This window comes from Leptidea sinapis, chromosome 32, assembly GCF_905404315.1.
Source record: "Leptidea sinapis chromosome 32, ilLepSina1.1, whole genome shotgun sequence".
Taxonomy (NCBI): domain Eukaryota; kingdom Metazoa; phylum Arthropoda; class Insecta; order Lepidoptera; family Pieridae; genus Leptidea; species Leptidea sinapis.
In genome coordinates this window covers 5,693,276-5,707,633 of record NC_066296.1, presented here as the reverse complement: position 1 = coordinate 5,707,633, position 14,358 = coordinate 5,693,276, and the positions used below count along the sequence as shown (strand labels likewise).

Sequence of the window (14,358 nt, the reverse complement as noted above, 5' to 3'; positions counted from 1 at the left end):
TATATTAATAACAACAGTTATAATGATATTTTTAATGGTTTTTAAGCATGAAATTAAAAACCGCTAATATGAGTTAAAATATCAAAGATTCACTGTGTTATAATTGTAAGATTATCTGAAATTTATAAGAAATATTTTATTAGAATATGAGGAGAAATTGCTGGGTCAAGGTCTTTGCGAAAGGTCAAAAATCTGTTTCTGGTCCTTTTTGCTCCCTAGAACTAGCCTTATAATAAACGCATAGAAAGTTAGTATATACGATGCGAAGGGTGAAGCGATCCAATAGATTTTATTTATTTATTTCAGTTTGCATAATAACTATAATATTTTAATATATAACTGGCATCCATTAAACTGCGTAACTATATTGATGAGCTAACACTCGATTCACCTTTCCAATTCGAATAAAATGTCAAAATACTAACTTAAATAATCGATACAGTTGCAACACTAATGTCACTTGATAAACTTCATCGACATCGATGATCGACGAGCGCATCCGACCGTGTGCTCGATACCGCGGGAGACTCGATACTGGCAGTTCATTCGCAGATCGCTACACCTATACCCCACCCCTACTGTGCTTCCTTGAACGTCCTTCAGCGTTCCTACGATGTACAATTAATTGTAGACTAAGAGATGATCATTAATGACATGTTTTTGTTGAATTAGTGCCTAGTTATGTTATATTTCTTGTTTCTCAGCGATAAGAAGTTAGTTAACCTTGTATGCGAAATTAAAAAGAAATTATTTTAAGTCTTCGCAAAATACATATTAAATTATGAAGATACTTTAAATCAAATCAAATCAAAATCACTTTCATGCAGGTCACGGAAATAACACTTATGAATGTCCAAAAAATATTTTTCTTATTTAATTTACCGCCTCTTCGTAAAGGGTTAAGCTAATGAGAAGAAGTGGCAACAGATTCATTGCTCTTTTAAATCAACATTTACATTTTCACCGTTTTACAAATCATTTCCATTGCAATATATTATGTAAAGTTATGCAACAAAAATACTCAAACGTCAAATAGTTAATGCCTCACACGAGTAAGTCAAAAAAATAAATGTAAATTCATTCATGTATTTGCATCATACACACACACCGTAAATATATAAATAAATAAAGCTATTTTGCGAGCATTTTATAAGACATTTAAAAAATAATAACTTTTAATTATCTGAAGCAGAGTTTCCAGTAACAGGATCATCCTGCCACCACATAAAGCGCCCGTTCACGAGCATGACCTATGGGCCAGCCATCGCCTCCCTCAACCATACTTTAGGGAAGGGGACGACCCATCCCTTGTCGCCGCCACAAGCAGTACATTTAAGCGATATTTATATTGGTGCTAATGATGCGATAGATTTATTTGTTTGCGAACCCGGAATAACCCTCTCACTAAGGTTATCTGCATGTGTGCGCCATTTTAACCTCCAAGAAAGATAACAGAAGCATTATAATATTATATTATTGTTTATATATTGTTATATCTCACTGTCAATTGCAGTATTATTTTAATTGAAGTATTTGTACCGAAATACATAAAATTCAACTCAACATTAAAAAGAATAGATTCAGCATTGTTATGCATTCTTGCGTGGGGAATAACTCCACTCCACTTGCCGCTAATTCTATATTATAAAACTTAGCTTATTTTATCACATGAAAATCATTAAAAATTAACTTGGACTTGTTGCTATTAATATTATTACTTTTTCTATTTTGGGCACGAAACTTTTAACAGAGATGATTTTTAGGTTTAATTTTAATTAGAATAAGCTTACTATGGGACAAAATGACCTGATAAAGAATTATTATTTTTATTATGTTAGCCCAACCATGAATATATTTCATGGAATTAATTAAACAAGGTGATGGTCCACCTTACGTCAAGCATCTTCATCTGCCCATAACAGTGTAATTTTTTTTAAATGACAATAAGGGATGAGACGATCCGGACGTTCAGCTGATGGTAATTGATACTTCTTGCCCCTTACAATGTATTGCCGCTCAAAATTCTTGAAAATCCCAGAAATTCCGAGCGGTACTACATTGCGCTCGTTTCCTTGCGACATAAGATGTTAAGTCTCATTTGCCCAGTAGATTAACTATCTACGGCGCCTTCCAGACAGAAACACAATAATGCTTACACATTACTGCTTCACAGCAGAAATAGGCGCCGTTGTGGTACCCATAATCTAGCCGGCATCCTGTGCAAAGGAGCCTCCCAATATGATTTGAATCATAACACAACAATTTCCTTTGCTTGTATCTCTCTCTTCAGTCATACATTTCAAAATTCTTTATTAATAGATGATAAATACAACAGAAATGTACAGCGATTTCCGTTTGAACATTAAACATGAGAATAGCTACACAATTTTAAGGTCAGGAAAAAGAAGGAACGCCTATTAATGTTTTAACAAACATCTCTCTTAGAATGGGTCTCAGTGAATCAAACCTGTGCAGATTCTGCTGAAGACCCCATACACATCCTTCTGGAATGCGAGGCCATTGACTAAATCAGGCTGGGGTGTATAAAAACACCCTCACTCAATGCAGAGGACGTGCCCTGTCTGGACCCTCTGAGGATCCTAAGCTTCTAAAAGGAATAGGTCTAGAGAATACAATTTATATCACGGCACAAGTTTCCTAGTCAGTAGCCTTGATTTTTCCACAGCTCATTGTTTTTTAGACATAGGAAGTCGAGGGTAGGCTCGGTAGCACAAGCAGGGGGCACAATAGATCCTAGGATTTAGGTACATCTAAATCCCCTACTCATAATAAAAAAATCTCTCTTCAGTGTTTGCGAACGTAGCCGTCATGATCACTCATCATCAGGTATTCCCCAAGTTGAGGTCTTCTGTTTTTCAATTAGAATCTCTTTTTCAATGAGTTGACTCGTAGTGTACCAAGCATGAGACTTGCTACTTAAAACGAAACAATCTATCTCTAGCTCTTGGACTATATAAGAATAGTGAGGCACTGGTGCGTTCGTGTTTTCAATCCAAATTCAAATTGTTACAATAAAATGCGCGAATTATTAGGCGTGTCAGAGTTCACTATTGTCTTGTAGAAGTTTTTATCACGAATAAAATATTAAACGATATAATAATGCTAATTTAATGTTTCTTCCTTCAAATTGATTGTTTTTAATTATATTTTTACGATATAAAATTGCTGATTTATGAATATTTTAAATAGGAGCATTAAAATGTTCAATATGACGTTCCGGATTTCATAAAAAAAAATACTTGTGGTTAGTGTGAAGAAGATAAGTAAGTATAATAAATTCTATCGGCCTTACAAATAAACTTGGCATAAAGTTATACCTAAGAATAAACCGATAGTATGCAAAATGTTTACAAATAGACATTTTGCTTACGATTGGTTTATTTGGACATAATAACGTTACCCGCGTTTATTTGCAAGTACCATTTCCATTCGGACAACTTCAGAATTATTATCATTGAAGGTATTGACAGTGTTGTCAGTAATATAGTCAATATTTTGCAGATTGTTTTTTATGGAAAAGGAGAACAAACGAGCGTATGGTTCACCTGGTGTTAAGTGATCACCGCCGCCCACATTGCAAGATAATTGCACCGAGCAGGAATCACAGGAGCGTTGCCAGCCTTTAAGGAAGGTGTACGCGCTTTTTTTGAAGGTACCAATGTCGTATCGTCTCAGAAACACCGCACAAGCAAGCTCATTCCACAGCTTTGTAGAACGTGGAAGAAAGCTCCTTGAAAACCGCACTATGGAGGACCGCCACACATCCTAATTTGTGGCGTGTTGTGCGAAGGTGGAATTCGGCGGCAGGAATCAGGTGAAACTCTTCGGAATACTCCCCGTGATAAATGCGGTAGAAGACAGACAATGAAGCATATATATATATATGAGTATTCTTGGTTTATTCTCAGGTATAACTTTATACCAAGTTTAATTGTAATGGCGTAAATGTATAGAATTGTGCACAACATGGTGCTATTAATTAGAAAACGGTTTTGTTTGAGTAATGTCAATTACATCACTTATGAACCAAATCCTTGTGCGGAAGTATTATTTCTGTTGTTGCAGAGGCTGGTTAACGATAGCTAACATTTTTAAGACAAATTTGAATTACAGCGAGATAGTTTTGTAAGGTGTATGCTAAATGAATGATCTTTTACTCCGAAACGCAACAAAATTATTAGCAAAGTTGAACAGGACATGTGGGTGTACGCTCACTTGGGCGTAGTATTAGTTGCTATACTTTGCGACTTCGCCTGCGGTATCTAGTTCGAGCGCAGCGTTAATCTAAAGCGGCAACACTGGAGTTAACTTCAAAGGTTTTAATTTTAATTTCGAACTGGCTTGCAAATAGAAAGCTGATTATTTAAAAAAGAACAAATGAATACTTTAACGTGGGTAATAATATTGTTATTCGTTGTGCGTCATTGATTTTAACAAGTAATTGTATTTGACAAAATGAGTTTAAGTAAAGACAATGGGTGTCAAGAACTTATTTAAACGCTACTTGAATTACAAAAGGCAGCAAGAGCCAAGAGTTTTAATATTTTTTTATGAAAATAAGAAACGAGACGAGCAGGACGTACTGCTGATGGCAATTGATACGCCTTGCCCACTAAAATGCAGTGCCACTCGGGATTCTTGAAAATCCCCAAAAATTCTGAGCGGCACTACAATTGTGCTCGTCACATTGAAACATAAGATGTTAATTCTCATTTGCCCAGTAATTTCACTAGCTACGGCGCCCTTCAGACCGAAACGCAATAATGCTTACATATTATTGCTTCACGGCAGATATAGACCCGTTATGGTACCCATAATCTAGCCGGCATCTTGTGCCTGTGCCTAGATGGACTTACGTATGTGTGCCTCGGCTTCGTCTCGGCCCACATTTACACCTCCGTCCATCAATGCCTCTTTTTTCTGGCCGCTGCAGTAATGTAGCACCTGGAGAACCTGTTGTGCCTAGGACAGTTTTTTAGATACCTATTTTTTATTTGACGAACTGTTCTCAAACCATTTTTGCATATTTTGAATTGTCAATTATTTGAGAATTCACCACCAAAATATCAGGAGGCCGGACCTGCGCTTTGTAGAGCGCTAGAATGTGGGCCAGCTTGAAGTATTGCCATGCTCTATTTATGACGCCCAGTTTCTTTGAAGCCAGTTTGGCTTTGCCCTCCGGATGGCAACGGAATTGGCAATTGCTCGAGATTTCGAGACCCAGTATTCTGATACTAGGCGAGGCTTTAAGGGAAGTGTTCTCGAAGAGCGGTGATACGGCAAATGGGGTTTTTTTAGTGGTTAACGCGCAAACTTGAGTCTTCTGGGGGTTAAATTGGACAAGGTTCAACTTACTCCATTGCGCGACCTTCTCGAGAGAGGACTCGATAGAAGACACAAGTTTCTCCCGGCACTGGTCGACGTTTTCCCGAGAGAGACCTGCCTGGCCCGTGTATACGGCATCACCAGTGCTGTCGTCTGCATAGCAATGCATGTTGGCGGTGTCCAACATATCATTGATATGCAGAAGAAACAGCGTGGGAGATAGCACACAGCCTTGGGGCACTCCAGCATTCACGGGCTTGGGATTCGAGCAATAACCGTCGATAACGACCTGTATGCTGCGCCCAGTGAGGAAGCTGGAGGTCCACTGCATAAGCTCTCGGGAAGCCCAAATGATGGAAGTTTTGCAAAGAGCGCCTTGTGCCATACACGATCAAAGGCCTTCGCTATATCCAGACCAACTGCCAGGCCTTCTCCCTTGCTTTCAATAGCCGCCGCTCATCTATGTGTTAGGTATACCAGAAGATCGCCAGTCGACCGACCATGGCGAAAGCCGTACTGCCGGTCGTTGATCAACTGGTGACCCTCAAGGTATACCAAGAGCTGGCGGTTAATTATGCTCTCCATGATTTTGGAGAGTAGGGAGGTAATAGCAATAGGCCTGTAGTTTGCTGGATCTGAACTGTCTCCTTTTTTTGGGATCGGATGGACAAGGGCTGACTTCCATGAATCAGGGACTACGCCTTTTGAATAAGAGTGCCGGAATAAACGCGTTAGCACCGGCGTCAACTCAGGGGCACACGTTCTAAGCACGATTGGAGAAATGCCATCCGGCCCGCTCGACTTCCTGACGTCCAACGAAAACAGAGCTCGCCTAACAGTTTTCTGTCGGAACTGTACTTCAGGCATGGAGCTCTGACACCGCGGGATGGTCGGCGGTGTTTTTCCGTTGTCGTCAAGAGTCGAGTTGGAGATCGGCTTTCTCTTTTGCCGTATGGGCCAGGGTGTCATTCCTCATGTGCAACGGCGGCATGGACGGTTGGTTGAAGTTACCAAGAGCAGCTTTCGACAACGACCATAACTTGCGTGTTCCGGTCGGGTAACTGGAAAGCTGCTCGCCAATTTTGACGACGTGCTTCGATTTCGCACAGGCGATTTGCCGCTTAAAAAGTCTGGAGGCACGGTTATATTTCCTCTTCAGAACTTTGCAGTTCGGATCCTTTGCGCCCAGCGCCGCAACCCAAGTTCGATACGCCTGTTTTTTGCAGTCAGATGCTGCTTTAACTGACGCATTGAACCAGGGCTGTGATCTGCCACCGATCGGTACTACAGAGCTTGGTATAAAAATATCCATGCCCTGCAGTATCACATCGGCTACTGCAACGGCGCAGGCACTAGGATCATCCGAAGGGAAGCAAACCCTGCCCCAAGGGTAGGATGCAAAAAAGGAACGTATCCTATCCCAATCTGCTGACTTGTAGTTTCAAACGCGGCGGTTCGCTGGTGGTCTGCAACGTTGGCGTCGGATAGGCACTACACTCCTGACCAGGCAATGGTCGGACGTTCCGAGAGGGGCGTCGACAGAGACCTGGAAACCATCGGGATGTGTAGTCAGCAGAAGATCTAATAAGGACGGCATGTGGCTATCCACATCCGGGAGCCGCGTCAGCGACTCAACCAATTGGGACAGACGCCAATGCAAAATTATGCACAGATCGCCCTGCGTAGTCTGTGGTACGTGATCCAAGCCATTCGGCATTGTGCCCGTTGAAATCACCCAAGACTACGATTTCAGCGGAGGGGATCTGAGCAAGCACGTCATCATATGCCGCTTGAACGCAGCCCATGAGGTGATCCGTTTCTGCGTTACCACTATGGGACCTGTAGACACACGCATAGATGCGGACGCGGTCCTTTAAATCTACGCGGAGCCAGAGAGTAGACAGGCCCCTACCCTCAAAATTGCCGAGACGGTGACAGCAGATATCCTCCCTAACGTACACACATACCCCGGCATGAGGCATGAAATTATGCTCAATTTTGTACCCGGGGTACGTTAAATATGACGTATCGCTAGGTCAAGATATCTGCGTCTCCGTAAGGAAACACAAGGCCGGCTGCGCCGTCTCAAGGTGGTGGTGGACGGCGTTTAAGTTGGAGTGAATTCCCCGGATGTTACAAAAGTCCACATTAAGCGTGGAGCGGGGTGCCGTGGTGTTGCTGCCCTGTTTGTCCTGTGACATACGCGGTACTGTGCCCTCCCCAGAATACGAGGGGCAGCCCGAGCGCGAATGCTCGGGGAGGGATTCTCCGGCTCTACAAGAGCCGGTACCCTCCTGGGGTAATTTCTCTTTAAATACCGCACTGATATTTTGTGTGGGGGGGGAGGACGGGGGGGAATGGCCTCCGGTCCTCGACACTAACCTATGCGAAACATAGCGGCACTAGGCCGCTACTTCACGCCGGTATTCTGTGCGAGTGTGGTAAGTAACCCGGACGAGTCTGGCCCGATTGTGCTGACGTCATAAGACAGCAGCGTGACTCTTCCACTTTTAAAAAGCCCGTAGTCGCCTCTTACGACACCCTTGGACCTGGGACTACCCTATTCCTTTTACACCCCGGGGCAGCACAGGGCAAAATTTCAATAATATTATTCGTATAAATAACATATTAAACAAAAAATTACTCACAAACTCTAAACAAAATCATAATTATATTCATAGTTTCTTTTTTCTAATGAGACAAAATCTTTCATCAGGAATATTATATAGTGTGAATATAAAATATTTTAAGAAAATATCAACAAACATCTAAATAAGTATACCTTGGCTATAGACCAAGGTATAACTGATTAAAATTGACCGAGGTACAACACTACTCCAACTTCAACAAAACGGTGGATTTCAATTAATTTGGGGTTACTTATCTCGTTACTTTATTATGATTTTAATACTAGTTAAAGAAAAGAATCAATGGCATATAAAAGTTCAGAGACTATTATAAAACGTTTAAAACTATCAGACTTCAAAGTATATCAAAAATACCTACTTTTTCCCCCAAAAAACTTTTTAACGTCGATAATACAAAGCACCGGCTTAATGGCGGTAAGTAAGTAACTTTAGTGACTACTTTCAAATTGTATAGTCAGGAGTGTCGTACAGAATACACTAGACAATAGAATTTAACATCGCTGGAATTTTTAAACCAGCCTAGGAACACATAGTGCCAAGGTACAACAGGTTCCCTACTATCACAGCCAAGGGCGTGCATTGGTTTTCTTGCAAGGTAGAAATTCTAGATTTAACTAGTCGTAGTTGAACCTTAGTTGGACAGTACTAGGTTTTGAGGTGTAAATATTGAAGTTGTATATTCAAATTCAAAATAGGGTGTGACATCACTTATTGAAAGTTAAAAAAACTACCACCCATTCCAAATGAATGCCTCAGACCTGAGAAGAATGGGCGCAACAAACTCAGCGGGCTTTTATTTTCATCGAATAAATATGTTTACAAAGTAATATTGTACAATTAAACTTATTATTTAATAGCCTTAGGGCGGTCACTCCATTCCCAATCTGTGGTATCATTAAGAAAGTCATTTATGTTATAGTAACCTTTACCACACAATCGTTTTTTAACAATTCTTTTGAATAACGTTATACTTTTGTTTTGAACATTTTCTGCGATCTTGTTGTAAAAGCATATACATCGCCCCACAAAAGACTTACTAACTCGACTTAGCCGAGTAGTAGGCATCATAAGTTTATGTCTGTTCCTGGTGTTAACATTATGGTTATGACAGTTTCTGGCAAATTCACTTATGTGCCTATGAACATACATTACATTATCAAGAATATTTTGAGAAGCAACAGTCAAGGTGTTATATCAAATATGCAATCTGGAGACTGCCTACCGTTGGTATTTTTTTGATCTAGCGTAAGGAAAGATTTATGAGTGGGTGTTCAATAGTTTGGTAATAAATTATGGAACCAAATTAAACTAAATCAACTCTAATACTAGTGATATATTTATGTATGTTCTTAACGAAATAGGCACTGTCTAATTGCCTATATGATATGCACGCACCTGAATATTGCTGTGATTCACTGCAATATGGTAATGAAAATATCGAAGTAGTTAAATCTAAGTATGATAGCAATAACTAACTAACTATTAAATTGCCTTTGTCCTAGCAGCAGTGAGATGATACATATACTGACAAACATACACAGGAAGTAATAAATATTTAATATCCAGCAATTCTGTAATGGCGATTATATTTTATTGCAAAAGATATAAATATGATTATTTCTATGTTAACACTTTGCTATCTTAAGTATTTTGATTCACCAATGGAATTTTATTTACTTGTACCAGAATTTATGGATAACTAGCGGACCCGACAGACGTTGTCCTGTACACACGTCGGTCCAGATCGCTGCTAAATTCAAAGTGCTATTAAATCTGTAATAACTTCAAAATTATTTATTTAAATCATATGCTGTCTAATCTAAAGGGCCATATAGATCTATATTAAATCAACAATGCATATAAGGATTAATGCTGTTTTGGTTAAAATCGCTTCGAAAATTAGCCATTATTCGTCGTAAAAAGTAAATGACAAAAAAATATTATTGTGGGATATCCAGAAGAGATAGACATATACCATAGCGGAGTTTTCTGTAGACCTTTTCAATGTGTACAATACTCAGTACATTACTTTGATAAATCTCGTAGGGTTCAGCCTGCGTTTGCAATTTACGACACCACATTAGAAACCTCAAAAATAACAGTATTTCTCCACTATTTAATGGATGTTATTATATATATAAACATTCGTCTTCAATCACTCTATCTATTAAAAAAAACCGCATCGAAATCCGTTGCGTAGTTTTAAAGATTTAAGCATACATAGGGATATCAAATCATCTCCGATCGGCTTGATTCTCTAGCATTGCGTAGAGATGTGAGTCCTCTCTGCATCTTCCACCGCATTTATCACGGGGAGTGCTCAGGGGAGCTGTTCGGGTTGATTTGAGCGGCCGAATTCCTCCACCGGACATTACGTGCAAAGTACCATCCGCATCACGTAGACGTCTGGCATTCCACAACCACAAGTTTTCTTCGAAATTTCTTGCCTCGCACAGCCACTTTGTGGAATCAACTACCGGCAGCGGTCTTCCCAAACAGATACGACTTAGGGACCTTCAAGAAAAAAGCATACATCCCACCTTAAAGGCCGGCAATGCATTTCTTGACACACCTGTTGTTGCGGATGTCCATGGGCGGTTGCCTCACCTCTCTCATATAAAAAAAAAATATAGATACAGAGAAAGCGACTTTGTTTTATACTATGTAGTGATACACGATTCGTACCCGCTGTTAACCCAATGGGAGTAACTGCTGCTGGTGGTACTAAGCAGGTTCGATTATCGCAACGTACATAATTTTTTTCATTACCCTTCACCCAAATTGTCTCGCCCCCATTTAGGGCCTGCCTATATTGTCTGTACCAGCCAACGATATATTTAATACTAGTTGTTGTACATTGTCAAAAAATAATATATTTGAAATTATATTTATAAGACATAATATTGTAATCATTTTAAATGGTTTATGTACGAGTATAGTTTAATATTTTTCGTTTTTATGTTTATGCTATATTCAGATACTAAAATTTTGTTACCTTTGTAAAAAGCATGCTGTGCACGCTATTAGTGAACTACAATACAGATATGTAAATAAATATATATATTTTGTATACTTTATTATTTAATTCAAAATTTATTGTAGTTTGTTTGTGTGCCTAAATAAATAAATACAATAGAATACATAATTATATACTTAAACCTACTTTTATATAGATACACAAGCTGACACGACAGACGCTGTTCTGTCAATAGAAAAAGTATTCGGTAATAATGTAGTCTAACGGCCATTCTCAATATTCAGTCTATCTTCGGTTGTGGTTTACTTGAGATAAAAAATCGAAACTATCGTTGACTTTTATGTCCCAATAAAGTTATCGACGGTAACTCACCTTATCCGTACACGCTGTCTGTCAATGGGACGACGCATAGCTTACTAGCGATAGAAGTTTTTATGGAAATTGCAATTCACGCGTCCCAATATACGGCGATAAGAATGACTTATCGGATATATTGGGACAGCTTCAGATTATTGACAGCTAACTACTGAAGGTAGAAGGTAGTAATTTATCTCTATCTGTAGATAGTATATTGGGAACGGCCGTAAAGCCATCGGAAATATCTACAAAAAAGTCCGGCGTGCCTTATAAAGAAAATATGTTTTTAATGCCTAATGACAAATTAACTGTGTCTGCTGTGAACATTGTACATAAAGTTATATATTCTGTAGTATATTTAGTATCAGTATTGCACCCGTGCAAAGCCGGGCGGGTCGCTAGTGATAATTGATATTTATTTCAGTAAATAGATCTTCACAGACACTTTTACACGGCCTTTTTATTACTGGATGAAACCGGCATTTCCTGAGATAATTTATACGTCTAGATAGAGTCTCTTGCTGTTAGACAACCGATAAAAACAGGCCAGGAATATTAGTTTAGTGTGCGTGAAAAGGGTGCGTGAATTGCTCAAAATAGAGTTTAGTTCTAAACTCAATTTATTTCATCATAGTCTATCTAGACGATTTTTTTTATGAAAATAAGGGACGAGACTAGCTGGACGTTCAGCTGACGGTAATTGATACGCCCTGTCCATTACAATACAGTGCCCCATCACAACTGCGCTCGTCACCTTGAGACATAAGTTGTCAAGTCTCATTCGCCTTGTAATTTCACTAGTTACGGCGCCCTTCAGACCGAAACACAGCAATGCTTGCTTCACGGCAGAAATAGGCTTATTATAACCGTTGCAGTACCCATAATCTAAACGGCATCCGGTTTAAAGGAGCCTCCCACTAGTAAACTAGACGAATAAATGATCTTAGGACTTTTCCTATGACTAACCTTATAAATAGTAATCTTATAAAGTTTTGTAACCACATTATTAACCCATAAACGAATACAAACAGAAATCAATTAGCTCACCATTTTCCAATAGTTCACACGCGCCTTTAGGCTTCAGGTGCTCCGCAAAAACCACACTCGAATAATAACCACGTAGCCACGTGTCAAGGATCTCGGATTGACAGACAGACAATTGAACCGTGATTGATTATATTCTGATGAGCTTCTGATATTGAGGTAAATACTGGGCTTATTGATTCGCGAACTTGACATAGTTGGGAGCTACGGTTATTATAAACGTCAATCCGGTATGTAGAGTTAGAGATGCAAAAGAAACAATATTGTGACTAGTAATTGCAGTTCATTGTCAATCTCATTATTATACGTTTTATAGAAGCTGTAACTGTGTGTGTGTAATGGAATCTTTAATCGTGTTTTTCACCCACTACGAGACCTCTGATTTGCTTGCAAATTTGCACAAGTGTGGCCTTGTATTACCAGGATTACCAGGTTAATCTATATACATAAAAATTAATTGCTGTTCGTTAGTCTCGCTAAAACTCGAGAACGGCTGGACCGATTTGGCCAATTTAGGTCTTGAATTATTTGTGGAAGTCCAGAGAAGGTTTAAAAGGTGAATAAATATGAAAATATTCAGAATTTAAAAAAAAAAAACAACAATTTTATTTTTCCTTTGATGTGTCCCCCGTCGTTCAGAAATCAAATTGAAAGAATAGTTTAAAATGAATAACTAATTAGAATCTTTGTATCTGTCTAACTTTCTCAGGAGTTAAAGAAACAAACTTAATTTTAGCTACCTATAGTTCATAGATTAACCACAGTTGTTGATGATACTATGATGGCAATACAACGTTTGCTGGGTCAGCTAGTTAAATATAATTTTATGTATGGAAAAGGAGGACAAACGAGTGTACGGAACCTTGTCTTAAATGATCACCGCTGCCTACATTATTTATTTATTTATTAAATTCGGCCAACAAGGTATAGACTAATATAAACACAGTATAATACAAAAACAATAATATTCATATGGTAAGTGATGCCCTAATTATAGGCAAAACTACATGCTATTCAATTAAATTAAGCCACAAAATAAAATAAGAACTAAAATATATATTGAACCCAAAATAGATTGAGGTCATCCCTCCCTTGAAAGAACCGTTTTAATATATTTTTTAATTTGTGTAAGTGGTGATCAAATATGTCGACTTCATCGTGATGACTGTTATATTCCCTGGTAATTCTATTACCTGGTAACTCTGCATAGTTACAGAGAAATGGATTATATTTCTTACACGCTCTCGGTTGAGTTTTTGGAACAGCGAGGTTTAGTTTCGATATAAGATGAGGAGAATTAATAATATTATGTTGTAATTTAAAGAAGAACATACTGTCGAGTAATGTTCTACGGGACTTAAGTGAGTTATGGTGGAATTACTGCAGTGGCAGTAGCATTATCTTGGAACACCAGAGGAATCAAAGGAGCGTTTACGGCCTTTAGGGATTACGCGCTTTTTTTGAAGGTACCCGTTATACCCGGGTCGTATCGTATCGTCCCGGAAACACCGTACAAGGAAGTTCGTTTCACAGCCTTGTAGTACGTGGAAGAAAGTTTCTTGAAAACCGCATTGTGGAGGACCGCCACACATCCAGATGGTGGGGATGATATCCTAACTTGTGGCGTGTCGTGCGAAGGTGGAATTCTGCAGCAGGAATCAGGTGAAATAGCTCTTCGGAACACTCCCCATGATAAATGCGGTAGAAGACACACAATGAAGCGATGTCTCTACGTCGAGACGACGTCGTATCGCCTGGGAAAAATAAGAAACGTATAAGAAGCTCATTCCAATTTCCACAGCTTGGTTGTAAGTGGAAGAAAGTTCCTTGAAAAATGCACTGTGGAGGAACGCGACACATCCAGGTTATTGGTAATTGGTATGTTAATTATATGCGCAACCTCCTACTGGTGTGGGAGGCTTCTTTCCACAGGATGCCAGCTAGGTTTGCAAAGCAGCAGCGAATTCGTGAAGCATTAAACATTGT

General features: G+C 39.1%; 1 protein-coding gene across 2 annotated transcripts in view; it reads right to left on the bottom strand.

Annotated features, from left to right (window-relative positions):
- Positions 1-531, bottom strand: part of LOC126974442 (uncharacterized) — a 72,729-nt gene extending 72,198 nt beyond the window's left edge. Inside the window, exon 1 of one of the 2 annotated variants that reach the window (XM_050821934.1) lies at positions 426-531. The gene's annotated coding sequence lies outside the window, so the exon portion shown is untranslated. Of the gene's footprint in view, positions 1-391 lie in introns of both variants that reach the window. The other variant, XM_050821935.1, reaches the window with a different exon arrangement.
- Positions 532-14,358: the final 13,827 nt, after the last annotated feature.